This window comes from Macaca nemestrina, chromosome 9 (genome assembly GCF_043159975.1).
Source record: "Macaca nemestrina isolate mMacNem1 chromosome 9, mMacNem.hap1, whole genome shotgun sequence".
NCBI lineage: Eukaryota > Metazoa > Chordata > Mammalia > Primates > Cercopithecidae > Macaca > Macaca nemestrina.
This window is the reverse complement of record NC_092133.1, coordinates 129,123,668-129,151,442: the sequence shown is the minus strand read 5'-3', so window position 1 is coordinate 129,151,442 and position 27,775 is coordinate 129,123,668. Positions and strand designations below refer to the sequence as shown.

General features: G+C 42.8%; 1 pseudogene; it reads right to left on the bottom strand.

Annotated features, from left to right (window-relative positions):
• Positions 1–751: 751 nt before the first annotated feature.
• LOC112428174 (small ribosomal subunit protein uS2B-like) lies at positions 752–26,690 on the bottom strand (annotated as a pseudogene).
• Between the last annotated feature and the right edge of the window lie 1,085 nt (positions 26,691–27,775).

Here is a 27,775-nt window from a genome sequence, read left to right as displayed (position 1 = left end):
TAAAAATGAAATCACATGATATGTGGCATTTGTGAATGATTTCTTTCACTTAGCATAATGTTTTCAAGGTTGTTACCTATTGTAGCCTATATCTGTACTTCATCCCTTTTCATTGCCAAATAATATTCCATTGTATAGACATATTCCATGCTGCTCATCCATTTATCAGTTGATGGCTATTGGGTTGTTCTCTGAATCCTTGTCAACATTTGTTATTTATCTGTCTTTTATTTATTATAGTCATCCTAATGGGTGTAAAGTTGTACTCTCTGCTGTTTTGATTTGCATTTTCCTAATGACTAATATTGAGAATCCTTTCATGTAATTCTTGGCCATTTGTATGTCTTCTTTGGATAAATATCTGGTCAAATCCTTTGCCCATTTTTAATTGGTCTTTTTATTGTCAAGTTGCAATATATATAGTTCTTTATATATTCTAGATATAAGTCTCTTATCAGATATATACTTTGCAAATATTTTCTCTTATCCTATAGGTTGTCTTTGTCATATCTTAGAAACCATTGCCTAATCTAAGGTCATGAAGACTTACTCCTATGTTTTCTTCTAAGATTGTATTGTCTTAGCTCTCATATTTAGATCTTTGATATATTTGGGGGTTAATTTTTGTATATAGTGTGAGGCAGGGGTCCAACGGCCTTCTTTCACATGTGTCTTATATTTAGGTCTTATATTTGTGTCTTATATTTAGATCTTCTTTGGCATGTGTCTTTTTTTCTTAAGAAATTGATGTTTATTTTCCATCAACCTTGTGTCCATGTTGCTTAAGAGCCAGTACAAGAACAGCTTTAGACCAGTCAGTGGTTGCTCCTAACTATTCAGTGGCCTGAGCAGTGGGAGCTGCAGATCAGTCTTCTGTAGTGGGCCAAGCACTCCAGTCTTCAGTAGGGAACTGCTGAATAGGCACAGAGGGCATCTGCACACCTTCAGATGAGTCTGCAACCTCAGGCTGAGTAGCAGTGAACTCAGGAGTTGGAGCAGTCCATTCACCCTGAAATTCTTCCTTGCTCACAGCCTTTTCAGCAGTAGTCTGCTCTTCTTTTTTAATTTCTTCAGGATTTCTGTACAAGTAGAGATCAGGCATGACCTCCCATGGGTGTTTGCAGGAAATGGTGCCATGCATGCACAAAACTTCTCAGGCCAACATCCACCACATCAAACCCACTGTGTGAGCTCCCTTACTGTTGCATGGAATGGCAATGTCCACATAGCACAGAGGGGAATCTGTGTGACACAGAGCAATGATGGGAAGGTTAACATAAGCTTCCTCTGCGAGAGGCTGGTGGTCAGCTCTGGGGTCAGTAACCACAAGAAACCATGGCTCCCAGAAGGCTGCCTGGATCTGGTTAGTGAAGGCTCCAGGAGTGAAGTGGCCAGCAATTAGAGTGGCACCAGTGGCAGCAACAAACTGCAGCAGGGCCCCCTGGCCAGTATACCTGGAGGACATGACACTGACATCAGCAGGGTTTTCAATGGCAACAATGGCATGAACTGCCAACAGAAGCTTCTCCCAGGTCCTCTTCAGATTTATGATGTAGATGCCATCACTTTTCCTTTTATAGATGTGCTGTTCCATTTGAAAGTCAAGATTAGTGCCACCTAAGTTGGTTCCTCCTCCAAGGAACTTAAGGGCATCCTCCTCCTTCATCTGCAGGACATCAAGGGCTTCAGACACTGTGAAAGTTTCCCTTTAAGTTATGATGGGAATCCAGAACAATGCCAAATGGACTCCCCTGTGGGTAGCGTGGAAAGGCTGCATGTGTCTTCCATGCATGTGTCTTCTATGTGTCTTATATTTAGCTCTAATATTTGTGTCTTATATTTAGGTCTTCTTTTGCAAATGTCTTACATTTAGCTCTTAGTTTTAGGTCTTTGATACATTTGGGGGTAATTTTTGTACATAGTGTGAGGTAAGGGTCCAACGGCCTTCTTTTGCATGTGTCTATCCAGTTGTTCCAACACTATTTGTTGAAATCACTATTATTTCTCCATTGAACTTTGTTGGAATCCTTGTCAAAATTCAATTGACCATAAGCATAATGGCTTATTTCTAAACTCTTAATTCTATTCCATTGAATAGACTAGAAAACAGTTACCATGCTATTTTGATTACTATAGCTTTGTAGAAAATGTTGCAGATAACCCACGTGGTCAAATTGTCCATCTGCTAATGTGGTACCGAACCCCAGTTCACTGTGAGCCTTATGAATTAACTCCAGTAATTGTCTGGAGCAGGTGGTCACATTTTTATTTTCAGGAGGAGAGCATTCCCTAGGATGAGAAGCTTAGACCAAAACCTTCCCAGAAGAAAAAAAAAAAATCAACACCAAAACACCTTCACACAAGTTCCCAGGAACCCACTAATAGTGAGGACAGGAAACAGCCTGAAGGAAATGACAGAAGCTCATCCACACTGAAGTCCCCAGGCCCCAATACCTAGGTCTTAAAGCACTGGACTCCAGTGTCTTCTCCTCCAGGGCCACTGACTGTGAGGAAATGAAGCAGGGACATTTCTAGAGTTCATTTGAGAATGAAGGCTCAAAAGTAAACATTTGCAGAACCATCCATAAAGCTCCCATAACTTCAAAAGGCTGCAGGGAAACAACATTGCTTTGAATGTAATGTAAATGAAATAGAAACATATGATTTAGATTTCCACAAAAACAAACCCAGCTCCACAGGGAGAAGAGAAACAGCACCTGAGGACCAGATGCCTTTGGGTAGGGCTTTGTGTTTGTAGATCCACAAGGCTGCAGGAAAAACTGAGACTCTCAGACCGTCAGCACCCTCCTATCTCCCTACAGAGCCAGACTTGTGGGGCTGGCTTATGGAGCTTGACTGAGTTTTCTAGAAGCTAGAAACTCTACTTGCAACTAGAGACACTTATGGTTCCCTTATAGGGAATGGGTAGGAGAAGAAAAGGGAAGGGAATGGAGAAAGAGATTGAGATGTCTCCTCAAAGGCAAGGTTTGTAAACCACAGAATATCTTTAACTCTGGATTTCATGTTCAATCAAAGTGCCTGTCTTAGTTGGTTTGGACTGCTGTATCAAATACGCTGTAGGCTGAGTGGCTTAAACAGCAAACTTACTTCTTAGAGTGCTGGAAGCTGGGAAGTCCAAGATTAAGGCTCTGGCAGATCCAGTGCCTAGTTAAGACCCCCTTCCTGGTTTGCACATGGCTGTGTTCTGGTTGTATCCTCACGTGGTAGGGGGAGAAAGAGAGACAGAGAGAGAGAGAAAGGGAAAGCTCTCTAGTAACTCTTCTTGTAAGTGTCTGGTGTCTCTAATCCAATTATGGGGTTTCTACCTTCATGATCTTATCTAAACCTAATTATCTTCCAAAGTCCCCACCTCCTAATTTCATCATATTAAAGGTTAAGGCTTCAACATATGAATTTCTAGGGAGCAAAAGCAGTCGAATCCCTTTTTTTTTTTTTTAGAAACAGAGTATTGCTCTGTCCCCCAGGCTGGAGTGCAGTGGCACTATCTTGGCTCACTGCAACCTTCACTTTCTGGGTTCAAGCAATTCTCCTGCCTCAGCCTCCCGAGTAGCTGGGATTACAGGCAAGTATCACCACATCCAGCTAATTTTTTTTTTCTTTTTGAGATGGAGTTTTGCTCTTGTTGCCAAGGCTGGAGTGCGATAGTGCGATCTCAGCCCACTGCAACCTCCGCCTCCTGGGTTCAAGCGATTCTCCTGCCTTAGCCTCCCAAGTAGCTGGGATTACAGGCTTCCATCACCACACCTGGCTAATTTCGTATTTTTAGTAGAGACAGGGTTTTGCCATGTTGGCCAGGCTGGTCTTGAACTCCTGACCTCAAGTGATCTACCCGCCTCGGCCTCCCAAAGTGCTGGGATTACAGGCGTGGGCCACCATGCCTGGCCAAAAGCAGTCAAATCTGGAGAAAATGAACACGTAAGAATCTATGCGGGAAGCATCTCCTGTTACAAATCAGGGACAATGGTGTTTGTGTGCCTGCCTCAGAGCCGAGCAGAACAAGTGCAGCAGGACAGGACGTGCGCACCAGGCTTGAGAAAAGAAAGAACCAAAGCCATAGCACAGTGCAGCATGGAGCCAGGCTTGAAAGACAGTCAAGCATTTGTCAGGTTCCCCAAGGCTAAAATTTGGGGGTAATATTCCAAGATAAAGAACCATAATCTCATGCTTTCCCCTGGAAACCACGTCTAGCCACATGGCAGCTAGAAATCTATACAGCCAAATTTCCACAAATGGCTTGATCCTACGCAAGAAGTATTGCCCAAAAGTACCAGGGTAGATTAAATGACTTTTCCATATTTCCCAAATTATCAGCTACATTTTTGTGCCTTCCCCGCTAGAGTCCTTTAAACCACAGGTCCCCAATCTTTTTGGCATCAGGGACCAGTTTCATGGAGGACAATTTTTCCACAGACCAGGGTGTGGGGATGGTTTTAGGATGATTCAAGTTCATTACATTTATCATGCACTTTATTTCTATTATTATTACATTGTAACATCTAATGAAATAATTATGCAACTCAACATAATGTAGAATCAGTAGGAACCCTGAGCTTGTTTTCCTGCAACTAGACGGTCCCATTTGGGGGTGATGGGAGACAGTGACAGATCATCAGGCATTAGATTCTCATAAGGAGCAAACAACCTAGATCCCTCACATGTGCAGTTCACAATAGGGTTCACGCTCCTGTGAGAATCTAATGTCACACTGATCTGACAGGAGGCGGAGCTCAGGCAGTAATGCAACTAATGGGGAGCAGCTGTAAATACAAATGAAGCTACGCTCACCCACCCACTGCTCACCTCCTGCTGTGGCCCAGTTCCTAACAGGCCACAGACCAGTACCGGTCCATGGCCCAGGAGTTGGGGACCCCTGCTTTAAACTCTGACTTTTCCCTAATCTTCAAAAACAGGTGTGCATTGTTTTAGAAAAAGCACCATCATGCTTGAGTTTTTGTCACACTGGCTGAGCCACATCTCTTAGATCTTAACCATTACAATGTGTTCCAGCCTGGATTTACAACTGTCAGCAGCTACATGTCTGTGCCATGGGGCATCTTCTAGAGCCAAGGAAGATGATAGCCTGGAACTCCACAGGCTGGAATGACAAGCAATTAACACCTCCCAGGAGCAGCCCTCAACTGATGACTCTTGGGAATTGGTGTATAAATACCTCAGCTCTCTCACCCTCCAGTGGGACAATTCTGAGGCATGTGTTTTACATTCTTCTTAGAGATTCCCTATGGTATTAAGCTCCAGTTGTCCACTGTGGCAGCTGACTTAATAACAGACTTCCCTTCCTTGAATCACTTCCCCACTCTCCCACTGGGGCTTCTCGGGAAACCCACACTAAAACAAGACATCAAGATGCTTCACTAAATTTCCATTCTTTAATAGCCCACTTCACTTCCTAATTTTAAGCAAGAAACTTTAAAAAGCAATTTCAGGGAATTTAAAGTAAATAGAAAAGTTCTATGCAGATGGAAAAAATACAAAAAATACATCCTAACAGCAAACTCTTACATCCCAAACAAAGGAAAAGGGACTGAGCTAAGTATGCCAGTGATCAGTAACCCTATCATCATATTCTCTCCTCTTCTCTCGCTCCCTCTGTCTCTTGTTCACTGCCATCCTCCTCCCCCTCACATATTTATGGAGTAAGGAAGCCTCTTGAATAACCTGAAAAGTAAAAAGAAATGTCCACTCAACACAATGTTTGTGAGTTTGTGGGTGGTCTGAGAGCTGGGCTTAAAGTCATGGCTTGGATCATTACTTGCATTTTTAATATCAACTGCATTTGCATAATTTTTTTCATCAAGGTTTTTCCATTGATCTAAACTTACTCCAATCCATCAACTCTCTTGAAAAATAGCCAGCAATGATCTTTCTCCCATTTTGATTATTTCTTTCTTTGGTATAAGGGGTATGTGTGTGTGTGTGTGTGTGCTTTTTTTAAAAATCACCAGCGATAGAAATTACTATTTTTGAAAATAAAGCCAGTGAGAGATATAAAGACGGAAGACACTAAATCAAAGTCAAGGGGAAAGGAAAGAAGAACTAGCCACAGGGTGTCCATTCCAAGTGGCTGCAGAAGTCAAGATGGACCAGCAGGGGTAATTTTTGTGGGTTATCCATCACTGAAGGCCTCAAGAAATACATCCTTCTCTTTGTCAATAGCTTCCCCACCCTAATATCTCCTTATAAATGAGAATAGTGGGTTGGGAGGTCATATTGATTCCCTCTTACCACATGGTGATTTATTTGCAAAACTGCTTGCAAAGCACTCAGCTGGGGGGGGGACACACGTGCTTCCAGTGTCCAGTTATCAGCAAAACACTACGTACATTCACCTCCAGTCACCTCTGAACACTTTCAAGTCATAATCTCATTCAGCATCTCTGGCTTAGGAGATAAAGAGTATGTGGGCATTCATTCTGGGTAGATTTTTCTCTTTAATTTTTGACAAGAGTAGACTTTAGATTCAGGCCTAATGGGGAAATGGCAGAATGTTCTTCCCTATTAATCTGCCTCATAATGAATAGCAAGTAAAATACGAGCCAGGCACTTTACGTCAGTTGTTCAATTCTCAACTCTTCAAGTTAGATAGATATATGTGTAGTTTTTTTTTAAAAAAAAAAAAAGTAAGGTCTTGCTCTTTGGCCCAGGCTGGAGTACAGTGGTGCATTCATAACTCATTGCAGCCTTGACCTTCTGGGCTCAAGCAATCCTCCCACCTCAGCCTCCTAAGGAGCTAGGACCACAGGTGTGCATTGTCATACCTGCCTATGTTTTTTTAATTTTCATTTTTGTAGAGATGAGATTTCAGTTTGTTGTCCAGGCTGATTTCAAACTCCTGACCTCAAGCAGTCCTCCTGCCTTGACCTCCCAAAGCACTGGGATTACAAATGCAAGCTACTGCACCTGATGAAGTTAAATATTTTTATCCCCATTTTATGGAAAAGAAAAATGAGGTCCAGAAAGGATATGTAGGCTGCCCAAGGTCATTGCTGTATGCAACTGACATTAATTAAACCTTTGCTTTGTGCCAAGCCTGGTCCTAGGCAGTGAAAATGCTTATACAAATTAGCCAGGGTCCCTGCCCTCAAGGAGTAGTGTGATGAGTGTGGGGCACATAGACATGAAGTACCTGAAGTAGATAAAGGGAGGCATCAACACAGTGGCATATGAAGTAAAAAGAGTCATAGGATCGGGGAAGCTTCACTGTAGACCAGTGGTTCACAACCTTGGGTGCACCAGAATCACCTGAGGAGCTTAAAAATCCCTAGGTGGAAATACCATTTGAACCAGCAGTCCCATTACTGGGTATATACCCAAAAGATTATAAATCATTTTACTATAAAGACACATACACACGTATGTTTACTGAAGCACTATTTACAATAGCAAAGACTTGGAACCAATCCAAATGCCCATGAATGATAGACTGGATAAAGAAAATGTGGCACATATACACCATGGAATACTATGCAGCCATAAAAAAGAATGAGTTCATGTCCTTTGCAGGGACATAAATGAAGCTGGAAACCATCATTCTCAGCAAACTAACACAGGAACAGAAAACTAAACACCACATGTTCTCACTCATAAGTGAGAGTTGAACAATGAGAACACATGGACAGAGGGGAGGGGAACATCACACACTGAGGCCTGTCGGGGGGTTGGGGGCAAAGGGAAGGAGAGCATTAGGACAAATACCTAATGTATGCAGGGCTTAAAACCTAAATGACGGGTTGATAGGTGTAGCAAACCACCATGGCACATGTATAAATATGTAACAAACCTGCATGTTCTGCAAACGTATCCCAGAAATTTAAGTAAAATAATTTTTTTTTTTTTTTTTTTTTTTTTTTTGAGACAGGGTCTTGCTCTGTCGCCCGCGCTGGAGTGCAGTGGCCGGATCTCAGCTCACTGCAAGCTCCGCCTCCCGGGTTCCCACCATTCTCCTGCCTCAGCCTCCCAAGTAGCCGGGACTACAGGCACCCGCCACCTCGCCCGGCTAGTTTTTTGTATTTTTTAGTAGAGACGGGGTTTCACCATGTTAGCCAGGATGGTCTCGATCTCCTGACCTCGTGATCCGCCCATCTCGGCCTCCCAAAGTGCTGGGATTACAGGCTTGAGCCACCGCGCCTGGCCTAAAAAAAAATTTAAAAAAAAATCTCTGAGATCTGGTTTCATATCCAGAGATGGGAATTGGTCTGAGATGTGACACGGGCATCGGAATTTTTTTAAGTTCTCCCAGGTGAGTTTAATGTGAAACCAAAGGCGAGAACCACTGATCTATGGTGAAGGTGCCCTGACCCAACTCTTGCCTGAGATGGTATTCTTGGGCTGGGATTTAAAGGCTAGAATTGGATTTGTAGGCAGATAAAGGCATCGGGGCAATTCACACAGGAGTAAGAGCATTATGAAGCCCAGTGAGGGAAGGTAGAGGATATGATGTGTTTGGGGAACCAGCGGAGCTGAGAGAATGCAGAGATGAGGTTGGGGGATGAATGGAAACCTGATTGACCAGGTGGTGTGTTGAAGATTTATAGAGTCCTTGAAGGATTTTCACCAATGGCATGATCTGGTTCATGTTTACAAAGATTTTTCTGGCAACAGTGCAGGAATGGATTATAGGTGAGAAAGCAGATTGTGCAGAGGCTACTGCAGTAGACCAGGCGAAAAATTATGTGACCTAGACCTATGGTGACCAGCCTCCCCAGTTTGCCCAGGAATGTTCTTATTTTAGCACTGAAAGTCCTATGTCCTGGGTAACTCCTCAGTCCCGGGCAAACCAAGACAGTTGGTCACCCACCTAGACCACACCAGTAGCAGCATGGAGAATGGACAGATTTTAGAGATGCAGGGAGCAGAGCTGACTTTAGGGGTTAGGGAGTGGAGGCAGAACATCAAAGCTGACTACCTGGTTTCTGGCTTGAGCAACTGGCAGAGGGGTGCTGTCACCATGACTGGAATCGGGGAGAGGGTTTAGTGGCACAGGCGGATATTACAGGCTTTGTTTTGAACCTACTCACTTCGGTGTGTCTTAAACAAAATCCAAAATTTGGATCATGGTACCCAAATATCCAACAATCCATTGGTCCATTTATTGAGCACCTAGGTGTCAATACTAAAAAGATGTCAGGTACTAAAAAAATAAGACAGAAAAGGTGCTTGCCCTGTGGAGCTCTCAGTCCAGTGAGGGAGCGGGATTAAATCAATGACTTTAAGGCCAGGCGCGGTGGCTCATGCCTTTAATCCCAGCAGTTTGGGAGGCTGAGGCAGATGGATCACCTGAGGTCAGGAGTTTGAGACCAGCCTGGCCAACACGGTGAAACCCCGTCTTTACTAAAAATACAAAAATTAGCCAGATGTGGTGGTGTGTGCCTGTAATCTCAGCTACTTGGGAGGCTGAGGCAGGAGAATTGCTTGAACCCAGGAGACGAAGATTGCAGTGAGCCGAGATTGCGCCACTGCACTCCAGCCTGGCCAACAGGGCAAGACTCCATCTCAAAAAATCAATCAATCAATCAATCAATTTACAAGAAGCTTTTTAAATCTCTCAATGCATGCACAGTCATGTCCTGCATAACGACACTTGGATCAACAACAGACCTCATATACAACAGTGATCCCATAGGAGTATGATACTGTATTTTTACTGTACCTTTTCTATGTTTAGATACACAAATGTCATTGTGTTACAGCTGCCTCCAGTATTCAGCACCATCACATGCTATACAGGTTTGCAGTCTAGGAACAACAGGCTACAGCATCTAGCCCAGGTGTGCACTGGGCTACACCATCTAGGTTTATGTGAGTACACTCTATGATGTTCACACAATGATAAAATCACCTAACGATGCATTTCTTGGAACAGATGCCCATTGTTAAGCAGTGCAGGATGGTACTTCTCTGCTTTCACCATTTGCCCTCCTGTAATGTTACTGTTTTTGAGATGACCGAACATCTGCTTCCCCTGGAAAAGTAACAATTTCCACCTGTGGTCCCAAAGTAATTATTAATAACAACACTTTGCAATCTCGGAAGTGCCCCAGTTTCTATGGTGAAGTAGATAATGACCTAACTGCTCTCTATACCACCTCAATCACACTACTGATGTTCTGCGTTCATTTTCTTACTACAGCTATCTCTCTGCACAGACATCATCATTCAGCAGGTATCGACTAATTCCAAACCTGCAAGCAAGCATGAGGACATGAAGTAGACCTATTTCTCCACTCTATAAACCAGTCTCTCCCAAAGATCAGCAATTAATCAACTTGTCAGGGAGGCAGTGCTGTGTGGTGGGAAAATATTGATTGGTCCAGGAGTTCCAAGAGCTGTTTTTAATGGTGGCTTGGCCATTTACTAGATGCCATTTCATTTCCTGGCTCCCCAGTAAGTAGCCTTATCTTCAAATGGAAATAACTATATCTGCCTGGACTATTTTAGAGTGCTGTTTTGAGAAGCAAATGTATGTAAAAGTATTTCTAAACTGTGAACTGCTATATCAATGTAAGGTATTCTAAATATGAAACTAGAAGACACTTGATATTCTATATTGTAATTGACATAGTTAATCCACAATAGAATTCTTGCTGATGGAAACGTAGAATGTCTGAGTGCAAAGTACAAATATTTAGAAGGCATGTATAGTAATAATATCACATAATTAACAATATTCTTTAATAACATTGTTAAATATATAACAAAATAATATATTCTATAGAATATATTATAGTGCATCTAATAATTATATATTGTATCTAATATATATATTTTATCTAATATATCTAATATATTATATCTAATATATATTTTATCTAATATGTTATATCTAATATATGTATTTTATCTAATATATAATATGTTCTAATATATTATATCTAATATATATTATATAGTACATCTAATATATATTATATTATATCTAATATATTATATATTACATCTAATATATACTATATCTTATATATAAGATATATATTATATATAATATATTATGTATTATATATCTATATATTATATAATATATATCTAATAATTATTAGATACAATGTAGTCTATAGAACACATTATATATAATAATATATAGCATATTTTGTATACGATAAGGTATTAGGTATTCAGAAACCAAATACATTATTCAAATTGCATACAGCATTTGAACTTTCTTGGCTGTCACTATAACTTCTGTCACGGAAAAGAATATAAGCTGTAGTACACGCAATCAACCTCATCTGCCTTTTCAAAATCAAACAGCCCCGGAGTTGATCTAATGTATCTGATTCAATTTTGCATCAACAGAGATCACATTTTATTTCAGTTTTGTTAGCAACATGCAAAGATCACTGAGATCTCTTGTTAACAAAATGCCATCAAGTTTCATACAAACCTGACTAAAATGATGTTAAGTAGAAATGATATCCAGCAAGATAGGCTTGTTTTACCCATGATGTTAAACTAGTTCCTAAATGCAGGGTAGAGTGACACCAGTCTGTCTGTCTCAACCAGGAAATTTTACTGGCAAATGATATATCAGGGGGCTCTTAAATATTAGAATAAATACCCTCAGCACTGGAGAAAGGTCGTCCAAAATAATGATAAGGTAAACTGTGGTTAATTCAGTTCCTATTGTCTAACTTATTTCTCTCACAAGCCTGAGAGGCAGGTTTTATCATTTCCATTTAACAAGGAGAAATTGGCAGCTCAAAGACACTGTGCAACTTGCTCAAGATCAGACAGTGAGTAAATAGCCAAGACTCAAGTCCAAGTCTGTCTGATTCCAGACCCCATATACTTCTCAGCAAACCACACTGCCTCTCCACATTTTCTCTCTGAAGAGATTTTTAATTTGGCCATATTAACTGCATAAAGCCTTTGGAAGTATTTTCAATGAATGTCCTTGAAAAGAGTTTCTGGGCACCTGGTATTTAGAGAGGACTTGGGAGGAGAATGGGTACCAAACCAATGTTCAACCCTTGAGCCACTGAATTAATAAGTGGGCTGCTAAATGCACCTACATCAACTTGGGACTAGATTTGTTTAAGCTCACACATTTGGACTTCCTTTAAAAAACAAAATACCACTTCTTGTTCTGAAAACAATGCCAATCGATTTGTAATGAGATTACAACGTTTCAATAACAAGGGAAATAAATGTCCTGCCACACACTGAATCAAAGATTCATTGCATCATGGCTTAATAAGCCACTGGGGGAAAAGTACATGGTTTCCATGATAATGAGTAGCACACTCATCCACACCAGAACTGTCCTGCACCAACTGCAACCCAGTTATATTTCCCATACATTGGCCTATCCTGACCTACAGGGAGTTGGAATCATCTACTAAATCAAGCTTGTCCAACCTGCAGCCCACAGGCCACGCCGTAGCTTTGAAGGTGGCCCAACACAAATTCACAAACTTTCCTAAACATAATGAAATCTTTTTGTGAGGTTTTTGTTTTTTGGGGTTTTTTTGTTTGTTTGTTTGTTTTAGCTCATTAGCTATCGTTAGTGTTAGTGTATTTTATGTGTTGCCCAAGATAATTATTCTTCTTCCAGTGTGGCCCAAGGAAGCCAAAAGACTGGACACTTTTGAATTGTACCAGTGATTACTAAGAATGAGCAGGACCCGTGCTCCGGAACCTAGGACACGTCTCCATTGCTCAAGCGGAGTGACAATTTGGGTCTATAAATGTTCCATTGATCCTGGCATTACTTTCCAGCTTTGTGCTTTTAAATTGTTCATTTGTCAAGTACCTTGGCAGTGAAATGCAGTGGACACAGTTGTATAAATCCTTTGAAGAAAACAAATTGATACACGCAATCTCCTCCCCTGGCACATAGAAGCCCATCTGTTCCAGCCGAATCTGCCAAGTCAGCAGAGTGAGTCTCGAGCCAGCCTGCATCAACTGCCACACTTGCAGGTGTCCAGCAAGATGTCGTCCACCTGCTGTCTCCAGGCTTCTCTTGCAAAAGTAGGTTATAGTTTGGTGTTCATTCTGAGGTCCTGTCCATTCTGGCAGATAAAATAAGTAGAATTTATTCCTCAAGAGCCAATGGCCTTTCATGATAGGATAGATCAAGCACGTCCAACCCATGGCCCTACGCCACATGCGGACCAGGACAGCTTTCAAGGCAGCCCAACACAAACTCATTAACTTTCTTAAAACATTACGAGATTGTTTGCAATTTTTTTTTTTTTCTAGCCCATCAGCTATCATTCATGTTAGTAAATTTTATGTGTGGCCCAAGACAATTCTTCTCTCAATGTGGCCCCGGGAAGCCAAAAGATTTGACAGCTGTGGTGGATACTCATCTGTTGGAGCTATTTTGGGGTGGCCTTTGCTGAAAGCCAACTGGGGCCTCCAAGACGATTCCTCAGGATGTCTGTCTGCCCAGTAGAGGAAGGAGATGGCACTTTGGTTTCAGGTTCATTTTGGTTAAATGCATCATTAACAGATAAGCAAGAACATTTGGGGCAAAAGATAGTATGCTTTAGAATGACTCTAGGAAAAATTCTCCAGTTACAAGGGAATAAAGCATTGGACTGCACTGTTCAGTCCAGTGAAAGAGAAAACTCCTTTTCATAGAATTTAAAGCAGAAGGGTAGCTGGAGTTCTGTCAGTCCTCTCTGAGCCAGGGCATACACTGGAAAGCCTTTCATAGTCAACTCCCAGGGATCTGTGATTGTCCAGCTTTACTAAGTGGGGTCTACAGTCCATCTCTAGGAAATGTAGCCATGGTCACACCTAAGATTTGGGGTTAGCATGACTACATTTCCTAATGACATTACTACATTTCTACCTTACTAAAATGTCCCAAAGGGCTATTACATATCTATTATGTTTTATTATTACAAGAAACCTAAGAGGAAGGTAGGGAATGATTATAGGTTAAATGCAATAAAATATCATGAGAGGTTTTATCTATGGTGCCTGGGAAAAGGGAAAAAGAAGAAGGGGAGAGTGTGTCTGCAGTTTCTTCCTTCCGGTGGGTTCTTGGTCTTGCTGATTTCAAGAATGAGGCTGTGGACCTCACGGTGAGTGTTACAGCTCTTAAAGATGGTGCGTCTGGAGTTGTTTGTTCCTCCCAGTGGATTTGTGGCCTTGCTGACTTCAGGAATGAAGCTGCAGACCCTCTCAGTGAGTGTTACACCTCTCAAAGATGGCGCGGATCCAAAGAGTGAGTAGCAGCAAGATTTATTGTGAAGAGCAAAAGAACAAAGCTTCCGCAGTGTGGAAGGGGACCAGAATGGGTTGCCGCTGCTAGCTTTGGTGGCCAGCTTTTATTCCCTTATTTGGCCGGCCCATGTCCTGCTGATTGGTCCATTTTACAGAGTGCTGATTGGTCTATTTTACAGAGTGCTGATTGGTGCATTTACAATCCTCTAGCTAGACACAGAACGCTGATTGGTGCATTTACAATCCTCTAGCTAGACAGAAAAGTTCTCCAAGTCCTCATCCCACCTAGAAGCCCAGCTGGCTTCACCTCTCAGGAGCAGATAAAAAAGATGGAAGTCCTCAAAGACAGCAATCCCTCTGTGTGGCAAAGCTTCTAAAACAGGATGTAGCTCCAGAATATATTACTAGCAGCCAGCCTTAAACTGGACAAGCTGAAAGGGAACTGAGAGATCTCCAGTTTGTTCTCTAGTTTTCAAGACACAAGCTCATGGACAGGAAGTGATTAGACCAAAGTCACATGTCAGGAGAGAGGCAGAACTGAAGAAAAACACAGGTAGAATCCAAAATTCATATTCCGCTGCATTGCTTATGAAAGTTAAAAGACACGATATGTTAACATCAACTTGTCAGCCTATTTATAGCAGACCTCTGGTGATTTGAGTAGTTCAAGCCAATCTAAGGGACGAGCCAATCTGTTTGGGATGGCTTTCTTACAGACTCACAATTAAGACTCTATCCTTGATGTACTCTTCATCCTATTGCACTAAAGTGAATACTACTTTATATAAGAACAGTAAGTCCGTTACCAAAAAATAAAAACAAGAAAAAAACACATTATCACTCAGTCTCCTTCACTGGTCCTATAAATCAATGCTATTTTCTGAGTCCAAGATCCATGAAAAACCTTCACTAAGTATACACATCATAAATCATTAACTGATCATTTCCAAAAAGTTACTTTAACTCTGGCCAGGGGTAAATATTCCTGGGATTCACGTCCAATCACAAGCATGCAATGTTATTTCAGCACATTCAACGCTAGAATTTTGAAGGGTCATCTAAAAATAGACTCTCAATGACTGCGATGTGAAATCGTGCCCACAGAACAGCAGTTGAATGCTGTGGTTTAGAGCTGTAGAGAGACCCACTGAAGCCTTGATAATGTTGTCTCCCAGCACTCAGATAGGAAGCCGACACCAGGCAGCCTTGTTGGCAGTCTGGGGAAAGGCCACACACCAGACCTCACTGCCTGAGGAAGGCGGGGAGTATGAAGCCTTGAGAGCCCAGAGACAGACAAGGAAAAGGGAAGGAGAAATGAAGGAAGCAAAAACAAGGGAGCTAAGAGGATTTCTCGGAGCACCATGAGGCCGGAGATCTTGTCAGGGCTCTGAGAAAAAACAGAGAGACTCCATAATCTCTGCCTCACAGTAGGCTCTTTTGTTGGGCTTGTAGGGCTTCTCTTGTATTCATAGATTACAGAGGGGGAGTTAGGATGATATGGGGAGAAAAGGGAAGTGAGAGAGAAAGAGAGGAGTGGAGAGGGGAGAAGAAAGGAAAAAAGCATTTCCTCTCTATAGAAAAAAACATTTTAGGCCAGGCGCAGTGACTCATGGGAGCACTTCGGGAGGTCGAGGTGGGCGGATTACCTGAGCTCAGGAGTTGGGGACCAGCCTGGGCAACACGGTGAGACCCTGTGTCTACTGAAAATACAAAAAATTAGCCGGACGTGGTGGCAGGCACCTGTAATCCTGGCTACTTGGGAGGCTGAGGCAGAAGAATTGCTTGAACCTGGGAGGTGGAGGTTGCAGTGAGCCGGGATCCTGCCGCACTCCAGCCTGGGCGACAGAGAGAGACTCAGCCTCCAAAACAAACAAACAAACAAAAAAGAAAGCATTTTATTTTCACAAGGAAATGCCCTAAGAAAAACTTATATTCCCCAACCAAGAGGTTCCCCTGAAAACGTTTCCCAGGCTGCCCCAGCCCATGCAGTGCTGTGCTCTCTCTCCCTCTCTCTTTCTCTCTCTCTCTCTGTCAATCTCTCTACTTCGTTGGCTAAACTTGGACCAGCCACCAGCACTGTGCCTCAGTTCATTTCTTTTTTTCCATCTGAAAATGCAGTTTATCCCCCGAATGGTGACGATGTTATAAAATGTCCTGAACATCTTGGAACAACATGTATTCATGAATAAAAGCTCGGTCTCTAGGCGTTTCGTTCCACCGACACTGCAGCCGCTAACGCCACCACCATAGAGTATTTACCATGTGCCAGCACTGTGAGGACCAATTTACACACATGGTCTCATTGGAATTTACTATATTTACATGTACAAATGTGCAGCAGGCAGGGAGGGGAGGAAGATTTCCCCATTCTGCAGCAAAGGAAGCTTGAATTCCAAAAAGCGAAGTGACTCGCCCAACATCCCAAAGGTAATAAATGACTGGATTGGAACCCAAATCCACATGTGACACCAGGGTGCAGGTTATCTTAGTCTTAAATGAGATAAGATGTAGCTATCAGAACAGCAAATCTGTTAGCAGTGGGAGTTAGGGAAAAGATAAGGTATAGTTCAGAGAAAACGAGGCACTATCCAGGTCACCACGGAGCTCATCCACTTATCTAGAGAATCAGTTATTGACTAGAAAGTGGTGTAACTGATGGCTGTCTTGAGGTGCAGGCCGGGCTTCCTCCTGACCTCAGCCTAAGCCCTGAACCTCCTTAGGGCTCTTTAAATCTTAGCTCTAAAATGAGATGGTCTCTCGGGATCCTTTCAACTCCAAAAGATTCCCTTAGGATTCCCAGCAGTAACCTATTTCTGGGCATCCTGAAGCGTGTCACACGCCACCTGAAAAAGGAGGTTAGAGGAGTGAATGCAAAATGAGGTCAGCAGCACCTGTGGGACTGCCTGTAGGCCTCGGGAAGGTAAGGTATCCGCACATTACCCCTAACACATGGATTGGGTCCTTTGGGTTGGTGTGCTACGTTTCCATTGATTATATTGTAACACTAGTTGCCATCTGTTCTGGACATTGTTGCTGTATAACAAGCAACCCCAAAACCAGCAGTTCAAGGCAATGAATTTATTTTGCTCATAACTTTGTGGGTCAGGAATTCGGAAAGGACTCAGCTGGGCTATCTGACTCTCATGCATGTGCATCAGCTGGGGTGGCTTGGGTTGAAGGGGAGCCTTTCACCATGGCTTCCTCCTCCACGTACCTGGAGCCTTGTGGTTTACACTTTTCCCAGCTTGGTAGTCTCAGGATATTCATACTTCTAACATGGCAAGTGGCTTCTAAAAGGTGAAGGTAAAACCTGCCAGTCCTCTTAAAGGCTAGGTCCAGAAGTAGAACAACGTTCATCGTACACACCCCATCGTGTAAAGCGATCACAGGGTGGCCCAGATTTAAAGGGAGGAGAAGCAGCCTCCACCTCTCAATGACAGGAGTGCTAACCTGCCATGGCGTCCTACCTTGGGATCTGACCAGAAAGGGCCCAGCCAACTGCTGAGTTTGGAGAAATTGGAATGATCCAGAAATGGGGAATTGAACTGATACATAGAACTATCCCCACTCAATGAGTACGGCAGGCGCTGGGGACAGACTCCACAGTTGCAGTTGGAGGACAAGGTATTTGTACCTGCCAGACATCCATGATCCATCCAGCTTTCTTCTGAAAACATCACCTTGGGGAAACTTACTGCCTCAGCTCTCAGTCCATGGGTTGGGTAGAGGACTAATTTTACCCCTGGAATGTGTGACTTAGGCCTGACCGGTCATCATGACTGCCTGGCATATAGTAGGTGTTCATGATGAATGAATGAATGAATGAATGAATGAATGAGCGAGTGAGTGAATAAATGGAAAATATTTCATTTCCCAGACCACAAGGATTGTTTTAGGGATAGATACATAATTCAAGTCCTACAACTTGTGCTAGAAAGAGGTATTCTCTCTATGCTGAACTTGGAGTTGCGGGCATGTATTCCTAGAGCCAGTGAGAGACATCATAAAGTGAATCCCTGCAGGAGACTGGAGCTGGCCCAGGGGAAAGAAAAGCCAAGAGACAGAAAGAGCAAGACAGAGTCCTGATGACATCGTTTGACATCCAGCTATGTCTAGTTGGTCTATCCCCTGGATTATTCACTTGAATGGCTGAAATTTATGCACTGACATCAAATGGTGGAGAAGATATGGAGCAACAGGAATGTTCATTCACTGCTTGTGGGAATGCAAAATGGTACAGCTACTTTGAAAGACGGTGTGGCAATTTCTTTTTTTTTTTTTTTTGAGACGGAGTCTCGCTCTGTCGCCCAGGCTGGAGTGCGGTGGCCGGATCTCAGCTCACTGCAAGCTCCGCCTCCCGGGTTTACGCCATTCTCCTGCCTCAGCCTCCCAAGGAGCTGGGACTACAGACGCCTGCCACCTCCCCTGGCTAGTTTTTTGTATTTTTTAGTAGAGATGGGGTTTCACCGTGTTAGCCAGGATGGCAATTTCTTACAAAGCTAAACATAGGCTTACCATATGATCCAGAAATTGTGGTCCTTGATATTTACCCAAATGAGTTGAAAACTTGAATTCACACAAATACCTACACGTGAATGTTTATAGGAGCAATATTCATATTCACCAAAACTTGGAACCAACCAAGATGTCCTTCAATAGATGAATGAACAAACACACATGTGGAACATCCAGACAATGGCCTATTATTTAGGTATAAATGGAAATGAGCTATCAAGGCACAAAAAGACATGGAGGAACCCTGAATGCGTATTGCTAAGTGAAAAGCCAGTCTGAAAAGGATACATACTATATGATTCCAACTTTACGACATGTTGGAAAATGCAAAACTATACAGACAATGAAATGATCAGTGGTGGCCATTGGGGTTGGGGGGAAGGAGGCATAGGTGGAGAACAGAGATTTTAGGACAGTGAAACTATCCTATATGATACTGTCATGGTGGAAAAGTGACTTTATGCATTTTTCAAAATCCATACAACTATACAACACAAAGAGCTAACCCTAATGTGTATATGGGCTTTAGTTAATAATAATGAACCAATATTGTTTCATCAATTGTAATCAATGTACCACATCAACAAAAGATGTTAAAAATAGGGAAAACTGTGTGCATGGGGAGGGGACAGTAAGAGGGGATTATGGAGGCACTCTGTGCCTCCCGTCAATTTTCCCATAAACCCAAAACTGCTTTAAAAGACAAAGTCTATTTTTAAAAGGAGCTAGACAGAGTCCTGATGATATCATTTGTTATGCAGCTGTGCCTAAAAATAGTCTAGCCCCTGGACTATTCAGCTGCAAGTCAATACATCCTCTTTTTAGCTTAGGCAAGTGTGGGTTCATTTTCTGTCACTTGTGATCAAAAATGTTCTGTTAGGTGTTAAAAGTAAATCCTGTCTGGCGGCCAGGAAACAATGTGTGAAAACTACAACAGGACCTGATTGGGCCCTGAGAACAGTCAGCAGGTGACATTAGGATTTTCCAACAAGCAGACAGCACTGGGATGGGACTCCCCCTGGCTTTGGGAGTCAGAGGAGTGGCTGGCAAGATGACAGCCAGAATCAGGTTGCCAGGTGAGAGTTTGGGGGCAAGAACCTGGGCTAGAGAAAGAGGAATGAAAAGAGTGAGGCAGGAGCTGAGATACTGAGCAGATTGTCAAGACAATCTGCTCACGAAACAGGTAAAACCAGAAAGAAGTAAGGCTTGGAGTGTCAGACTAGTGATGCCTAAAGCCAGGCACCTGGAAGAAGAAGGAGAATGACCTGCAAGGGGGCTTCTTTGCCCCGCATGAGAGCAAGAAGAGAGGAGGGCAATAGAGGAGCCCCATGTTTTAGGCCACAGAGAGCATCCACTAAGGTCACTGCACCAGCCTACGAAGAAGTCTTTGAGGGAAAGCAGCACTGAGTGGAGAAAGGTGTGAATCCCTGCATCTCCAGGAGGGATGGAGGATACCCTCTGCCCAGTCAAACACTGACCCCAGATCTGAGCCCCAAGGAGAGTCTGTTTTAAATACATTTCTTGAAAACCCACCAGTTCCTTCAAATCCAGTCACCAGCACTGTTATTTTTTTCTTATGTTACATGTGACAAAATGGTGTTATTCTTCCCCTCCTTGTCTTTCCATGCGTAACTCCCCAACTTTCTGAATAAATTTTGCCCATGAATTAACAATTCTGTCTCTTGGCTTTTCTTATCCCTGGGCCAGCTCCAGTCTCCTGCAGGGATTCACTTCACGATGTCTCTCATTGACTCTAGGAATACATGCCCACAATTCCAAGTTTAGCATAAACTAACAAGTGCTACAGAATTACCTGCAGGTAATATTTTCACAGGTGTTTGGGGATTTTTGTTTGTTTTTGTTTTGTTTTGTTTTGTTTTGTTTTGAGAAAGGGTCTTGCTCTGTGGCCCAGACTGGAGTGCAGTGGCACAATCATGACCCAACTCACTGCAGCCTCAACCTTCTGGGCTCAGTCCTCCCACCTTGGCCTCCTGAGTAGCTGGGACTACAGGTGCATGCCACCACACCCAGCTCATTTTTATTTATTTATTTATTTATTTTTGTAGAGGCAAGGGTCTCACAATGTTGCCCAGGCTGGTGGTGAACTTCTGGTCCCAATCAATCCTGCCTCTGCCTCCCAAAGCGCTGGGATTACAGGTGTGAACCACCACTCCCGACTCAGTGTGTGTTTTGACGTCAGATGATGCTGACAAAGTACATTATTAATGCTGCTTGCAATGGGCTTACTGAGATCAGCAATCACTGTCTGTTTGTTCACTGATGAACTGAAAGCAGTGTCTGGGATAGGGTAGCCACTCAGTAAATATTCGTGAAATGCCGGATGAGCTATTTCTCTTTTCCTCGTTGGCTGAGATGAAGGGATAGAAAGATAAGAGTGACAGTGGCTTGCATACATTCAAAGACCAGCATCTGCCTGGCAAGAAGATGCTGGAGAGGTAGTAATGGCCATATTTCATATTTTAGCAATTCCACTGTGGATTCAATATCTCCTCTTAGCTCCTGCCCTATCTCGTTTCTTCTTTTTCATAATCAAGCTTCCTGAAGAATATTCTGCACTTCTTAACTCCACTATTTGACTTTCCTTCTCTCCTTTACTTACTGTAATCCTCCTGACCACCACTCCACAGAGACAACCCTCACAAAGGTCACCAATGACGTCTTTCCACCAAGATCAAATGCACACCTTTTAATCTCTGAGTTTCTTGATCTTCCTACTTCCTCTTTCTTAAAGTTCTCTCTTCTGTCGGCTTTCTCTCTTCTGGCTTTCTTCCCACCTCTGTTAGTTTGACCCTTCTCAGTTCCTTCACTGGCTCCCTTTACTCTGTTTTTGTTTGTGGTTTTTTATGGGGTTTTTGTTGTTGTTGTTGTTGTTGTTGTTGTTGTTGCTTTGTTTTCTTTTGTTTTTTAAGGTGGAGTTTTGCTTTGTTGCCCAGACTGGAATGCAATGGCGTGATCTTGGCTCACCACAACCTCCACCTCCCAGGTTCAAGGGATTCTCCTGCCTCAGCCTCAGGCATGTGCCACCACACACGGCTAATTTTGTATTTTTAGTAGAGACGGGATTTCTTCATGTTAGTCAGGCTGGTCTCGAACTCCCGACCTCAGGTGGTCTGCCAACCTCGGCCTCCTAAAGTGTTGGGATTACAGGTGTGAGCCACCGCGCCTGGTCTACTCTGATCTTTAAATGCTAATGACCCATGCCCAGGTGGTCTCCTTTGACCTCCTCCCTCTGCTGATTCTACAGTCGCCCTAACACTCCCTAACCAGCCGCATTCATGACTCCCAGGGTGACCAAGATGTTGAGTCTCCAACCCCTATCTCCAGCTTAGACCACTTTCCTCAGATTCAAATCTGCATGTCCCTCTGGCCACCAGCTATCTCCATTCCAATGCCTCACAGGCATCTCAAATTCGCTCTTTCCAAAACCAAACATATCCTGTCTCCTCCAAATCTATGATGTCATTTTCCACATAACTGCCCCAGCCATTAAGCTACAAGTCATCTGTAACTTCTCTCCCTCTCATAAATCTCTCATTTAATTGGTTATCAGGTGCCACACTGTCTTCCACAATAGTTGAACTAATTTACATTCCCATCAACAGTGTAAAAGCATTCCTATTTCTCCACAGCCTTGCCAGCATCTGTTGTTCCTTGACTTTTTAACAAAAGAGAGACTATCTAACGCCATTCTGAGATGGTCTCTCATTGTGGTTTTGATTTACATTTCTCTAATGATCAGTGATGTTGAGCTTTTTTTCATATGTTTGTTGGCTGCATGTATGTCTTCTTTTAAGACGTGTCTGTTCATGTCCTTTGCCCACATTTTAATGGGTTTTCTTGTACATTTGTTTAAGTTCCTTGTAGATTCTGGATATTATACCTTTGTCAGATGGATAGATTGCAAAATTTCTCTCCCATTCTGCAAGTTGTCTGTTTGCTCTGATGATAGTTTCTTTTGCTGTGCAAAAGCTCTTTAGTTTAATTAGATTCCATTTGTTAATTTTTGCTTGTGTTGCAATTGTTTTTGATGTTTTCATCATGAAATCTTTGCCTGTGCCTATGTCCTAAATGGTATTGCCTAGATTTTCTTCTAGGGTTTTCATAGTTGTGGGTTTTACATTTAAGTCTTTAATCTATCTTGAGTTAATTTTTGTGTAAGGTATAAGGAAGGGATCCAGTTTCAATTTTCTGCATATGGCTAACCAGTTCTCCCAGCACCATTTATTAAATAGGAAATCATTTCCCCATTGCTTGTTTTTGTCAGATTTGTTGAAGATCAGATGGTTGTAGATGTGTGGTCTTATTTCTGAGATCTCTACTCTGTTCCATTTGTCTGTGTGTCTGTTTTTGTACCAGTACCATGACGTTTTGGTTACCGTAGCCTTGTAGTATAATTTGAAGTCAGGTAGCATGATGCCTCCAGCTTTGTTCTTTTCACTTTCAATTGTCTTGACTATATGGGCTCTTTTTCGGTTGCATATTATTTTAAAGTATTTTTTTCTAATTCTGTGAAGAATGTCAATTGTAGTTTAATGAGAATAGCACTGAATCTATAAATTACTTTGGGCAGTATGGTCATTTTCACAATATTGATTCTTCTTATCCATGAATATGGAATGTTTTTCCATTTGTTTGTATTCTCTCTGATTTCTTTGAGCAATGGTTTGTAGTTCTCCTTGAAGAGGTCCTTTCCTTGTTAGCATTTGCATTTGGTGAGGAGTGTTTTACTTCCAATTATATGGTTAATTTTAGAGTGAGTGCCATGTGTCACTATGAAGAATGTACATTCTGTTCCTTTTGAGTGGAGAGTTCTGTAGATATATATCAAATCCACTTAATCCAGAGCTGAGTTCAGGTTCTGAATATCCTTGTTAATTTTCTGTCTCAATAATCTGTCTAATATTGACTGTGGGGTGTTAAAGTCTCCCATTATTATTGTGTAGGAGTCTGAGTCTCTTTGTAGATCACTAAGAACTTGTTTTATGAATCTGGGTGCTCCTATATTGAGTGCAAATATATTTAGGATAGTTAGCTCTTCTTGTTGAGTTGATTCCTTTACCACCATTATGAATGCCTTTCTTTGTCTTTTTTGATCTTTGTTAGTTTAAAGTCTGTTTTGCCAGAAACTAGAATCACAACCCTGCTTCTTTCTGGTTTTCATTTGCTTGGTAAACTTTCCTCCATCCCTTTATTTTGAGCCTATGTGTGTCTTTGCATGTGAGATAGGTCTCTTGAATCAGCACACTGATGGGTTATGACTCTTTAGCCAGCTTGCCACTCTGTGTCTTTTAATTGGGGCATTTAGCCCACTTACAATTAAGGTTAATATTGTATGTGTGGATTTGACCCTGTCATCATCATGCTAGCTGGTTATTTTGCAGACTTGTTGAGTAGTTGCTTCATAGTGTCACTGATGTTTGTATTTCAGTATGTTTTTGCAGTGGCTAGTAATGGTTTTTCCTTTCCATATTTAGTGCTTCCTTCAGGAGCTCTTGCAAGGCAGGCCTGGTGGTGATGTATTTCCTCAACATTTACTTGTCTGAAAACGATTTTATTCCTCCTTTGCTTATGAAGCTTAATTTGGCCAGATATAAAATTCTGGGTTGGAAATTCTTTTCTTTAAGAATGTTGAATATTGGCCCCCAATGTCTTCTGACTTGTTGGGTTTCAACTGAGAAGTCCACTGTCAGTCTGATGGGTTTCCCTTTGTAGGTGACCTGACCTTTCTCTCTGACTGTCCTTAACATTTTTTCTTTCATTTCAACCTTGGAGAATCTGATGACTGTATGTCTTAGGGTTGATCTTCTCATGGAGTATCTTACTGGGGTTCTCTGAATTTCCTGAATTTGAATGTTGACCTGTCTTGTCAGGTTGGGGAAGTTCTGGATGATATCCTGAAGTATGTTTTCCAACTTGGTTCTATTCTCCCTGTCTCTTTCAAGTACCCCAATCAGTCGTAGGTTCAGTCTTTTTACATAATCCCATCATTCTTGGAGGTGTTGTTCATTCCTTTTCATTCTTTTTTCTCTAATTGTGTCTGCCTGTCTTATTTCAGCAAGATAGCATTTAAGCTCTGAAATTCTTTCCTCCACTTGATCAGTTTGGCTACTGATACTTGTGGTTGCATTGTGATGGTCTTGTGTTGCATTTCTCAGCTCCATCAGGTCATTTATGTTACTCTCTAAACTGGTTATTCTGGTTAACAGTTCCTGTAATGTTTTATCTTGGTTCTTAGCTTCTTTGCATCAGGTTAGAGCATGCTCCTTTAGCTCAGCGAAGTTCATTATTACCCACCTTCTGAAGCTGACTTCTGTCAATTCATACATCTCTGCCTCTGCCCAGTTCTGTGCTCTTGCTGGAGATGTGTTGTGATCATTTGGAGAAGAGGCACTCTCATTTTTGAGTTTTCAGCATTTTTGTTGCTTCTTTCTCATCTTTGTGAGTTTATCTAGCTTCAGTCTTTGAGGCCGCTGGCCTTTGGATGGAGTTTTGTAAGGATTTTTTTGTTGACGCTGTTGTTGTTGTTGCTTTCTGTTTGTTTTTCTTTTACCATTCAGGCCCCTCTTCCATATGGTGGCTGTGGCTTGCTGGGGGTCCACTCCAGACCCTATGCATCTGGGTTCCTCTCACACCTGGAGGTGTCAGCAGTGGAGGCTGCAGAACCACAAAGATGGCTGCCTGCTCCTTCCTCTGGGATCTCTGTCCCAGACAGGCACCAACCTGATGCCAGCAGGAACACTCCTGTATAAGGTATCTGGCAACCCCTGTTTGTGGGGGGCGGGTCTCACCCAGTCAGGAGGCACAGGATGTGGGACCCAATTAATGAAGCACTCTGGCTGCCTCTTGGTGGAGGGGGTGCACTGTACCCCAATGATTCTTCATATTCTTCGGAATAAAATCCAAATTTCTCAGCAAGCCATGCAAAGCTCTTATTATCTGTCTCTGCCTGTCCCTCCGTCCCTAGCCCCACCAAGTTCCTTGCAACCACATGCGGCCACAGTGAAGTTCTTCTTCCTGAAACACACTCACTCTCCTTTGCCCTGGCAATTCCCAATTATCCTTCAAGATTCAATTTATGTGTTGCCTCCTCTGATGAGGTGGCTCAGTGCATACTTCCATCAAAGCACTTACTATACCATTCTTATTTTGTTTACTTGTCTATTTTCCCAACTAGACTGTGGGCTGCTTAAGAAGGTCATTTTCTTCTATCTCTATATTTTCAGAAGTAATCACAGTGCCTGGCTTGTAGTAAGTTCTCAAAAAATGTATGTTGAATGAATGAGTGAATGTCGTCAAGTTGGGAAGCAGCACGCAGGGGTCAAGGTCAGTTCTAATAGATGGTAGTGCACATCTGTCATTCTTTTTGGCCACCTAGTATCTGAACTTTCCTTCTATGTCTATGTCTATGGAATTCCTCGCTTTGAGTTTCAGGAGGAAGCAGAGCCTACCTCCCACTCTAGATTCTGATGATATCAGTAGCTCACTAGCTCCGTCTTTCCTGTATCTGTGGCATTGGCTCTGACCTGACTTCCTACAATCCCAGGTATGTCCCCTCCCCAAGACTGAATGGGAAGCTAGCAGCTTAAAGTAGAGGAACTGGAAAAAGTGTCCACTAAGCAAATTTGCATTCCTGGCCTGACAACAGTGGTCTGGTGTTGCCAGCTAGCAAAATCAGAGGACCAGGCTGCAGCCTCTGAGGTCAAAGTCGCAGCAGAGCTGTCACCAGGCTGGGTCTGCAGCAGTCTGGGGTATGGGTCCCAGGATGTCAGCCCAGAGTCTAATTCTCCAATGTCCTGGTGACTCCATTTCTATTGCTTGCAACTACAAACCCTGACTGATACCGAGAGGTTTTGAAGGTACAGCTTGTCACCAAAATGTAGCACAATGAAAACCAGGTAAAATTCCAGGGCCCTCAAAGCCTGAGCAACCCCCAGAGGGACCATGTGGCCTCCTTGCTTGAGCACCCACTGGCCTGGATTTTACCCCCTTCTTCCTCAAAGCAGGGTGTAAGAATAGATCTGATTATACCTTTGGGATCTAGAGTAACTTTCCTTTAAAATAAGAAAAAGCCAGAATGCTAGTCGTAGAGCCCAAGCCTCTGTGTTCTCTGGTGTGCTCAGAGTTCAGCACCAGATGAGAAAATCCAAGGGCTGCGAGAGGCTGGAGTTTAGTGCCAGCCACCCTTTCCGAAAGGGATGAATTGCCAAGGTGGAAAGGCTATGTTTGTAAGCCAGGAAACAATTAGAAGAAACAAAAACCCAGACTGTGTGGTCTGCCAGACTCTTAAAAGCCAGCTTGTCTGAGGACCCAGGGCCTGAGTGAGACTCTGAGGGTTGGCTGCTGGGTGGAAGGCTGTGCCCTCTATGTGACCTAATGCACTGTCAGCTCAGCGCCACCAGTGAGGTCTTCCTTCCCCTTCCCCCTCTCAATCAATCTGGCAGTGCCTTGTCCCTTCGTCCTGGCTAAAATCTACTCAGCACATCAAAGCTAGACTGTGAGTTCATCCATTTACTAAAACACATACTTCATTATATAATAATTTCCCCTGACCTAGCACTCTTTCTCCCTGGTCAAATGAATAATGTAACAGCCTTACTAGAACAAAGTCATGACCAAAGTTCACATCCCAGCCACAGCGAGGCCTTCACAGAGATGGGAACCAAGCCAGCAGCTGAGGAGCTGCTTATCCATATCCCTCTATCTGGACCATGTCTCCCCATTGCCCTCTTCCATCCCAGAGAGCAGGGGCACCAAGAGCCCACGCATCCCCATCATATCCTCCCCACTGTCCCGCTGAAGTCCCTGCAATTGCCAGCATCCATGTCTTTTGAGAAAAGGTACAGTTCCAAAACCACATTATGCCAACACAAATGTGTTATGGAGGGGTCATGAGAGCCACTGGCACATCCAGAGAGAATTCCTGAGAGAATGAAAGCTAAGGTCAGAAACAGGTAAGGAAAGAAAGGCCTAATCTTATCTGGGAATGCCAGGAAGCCTGTCATGCACGAGGCACCTCAGAGGCCGTCCT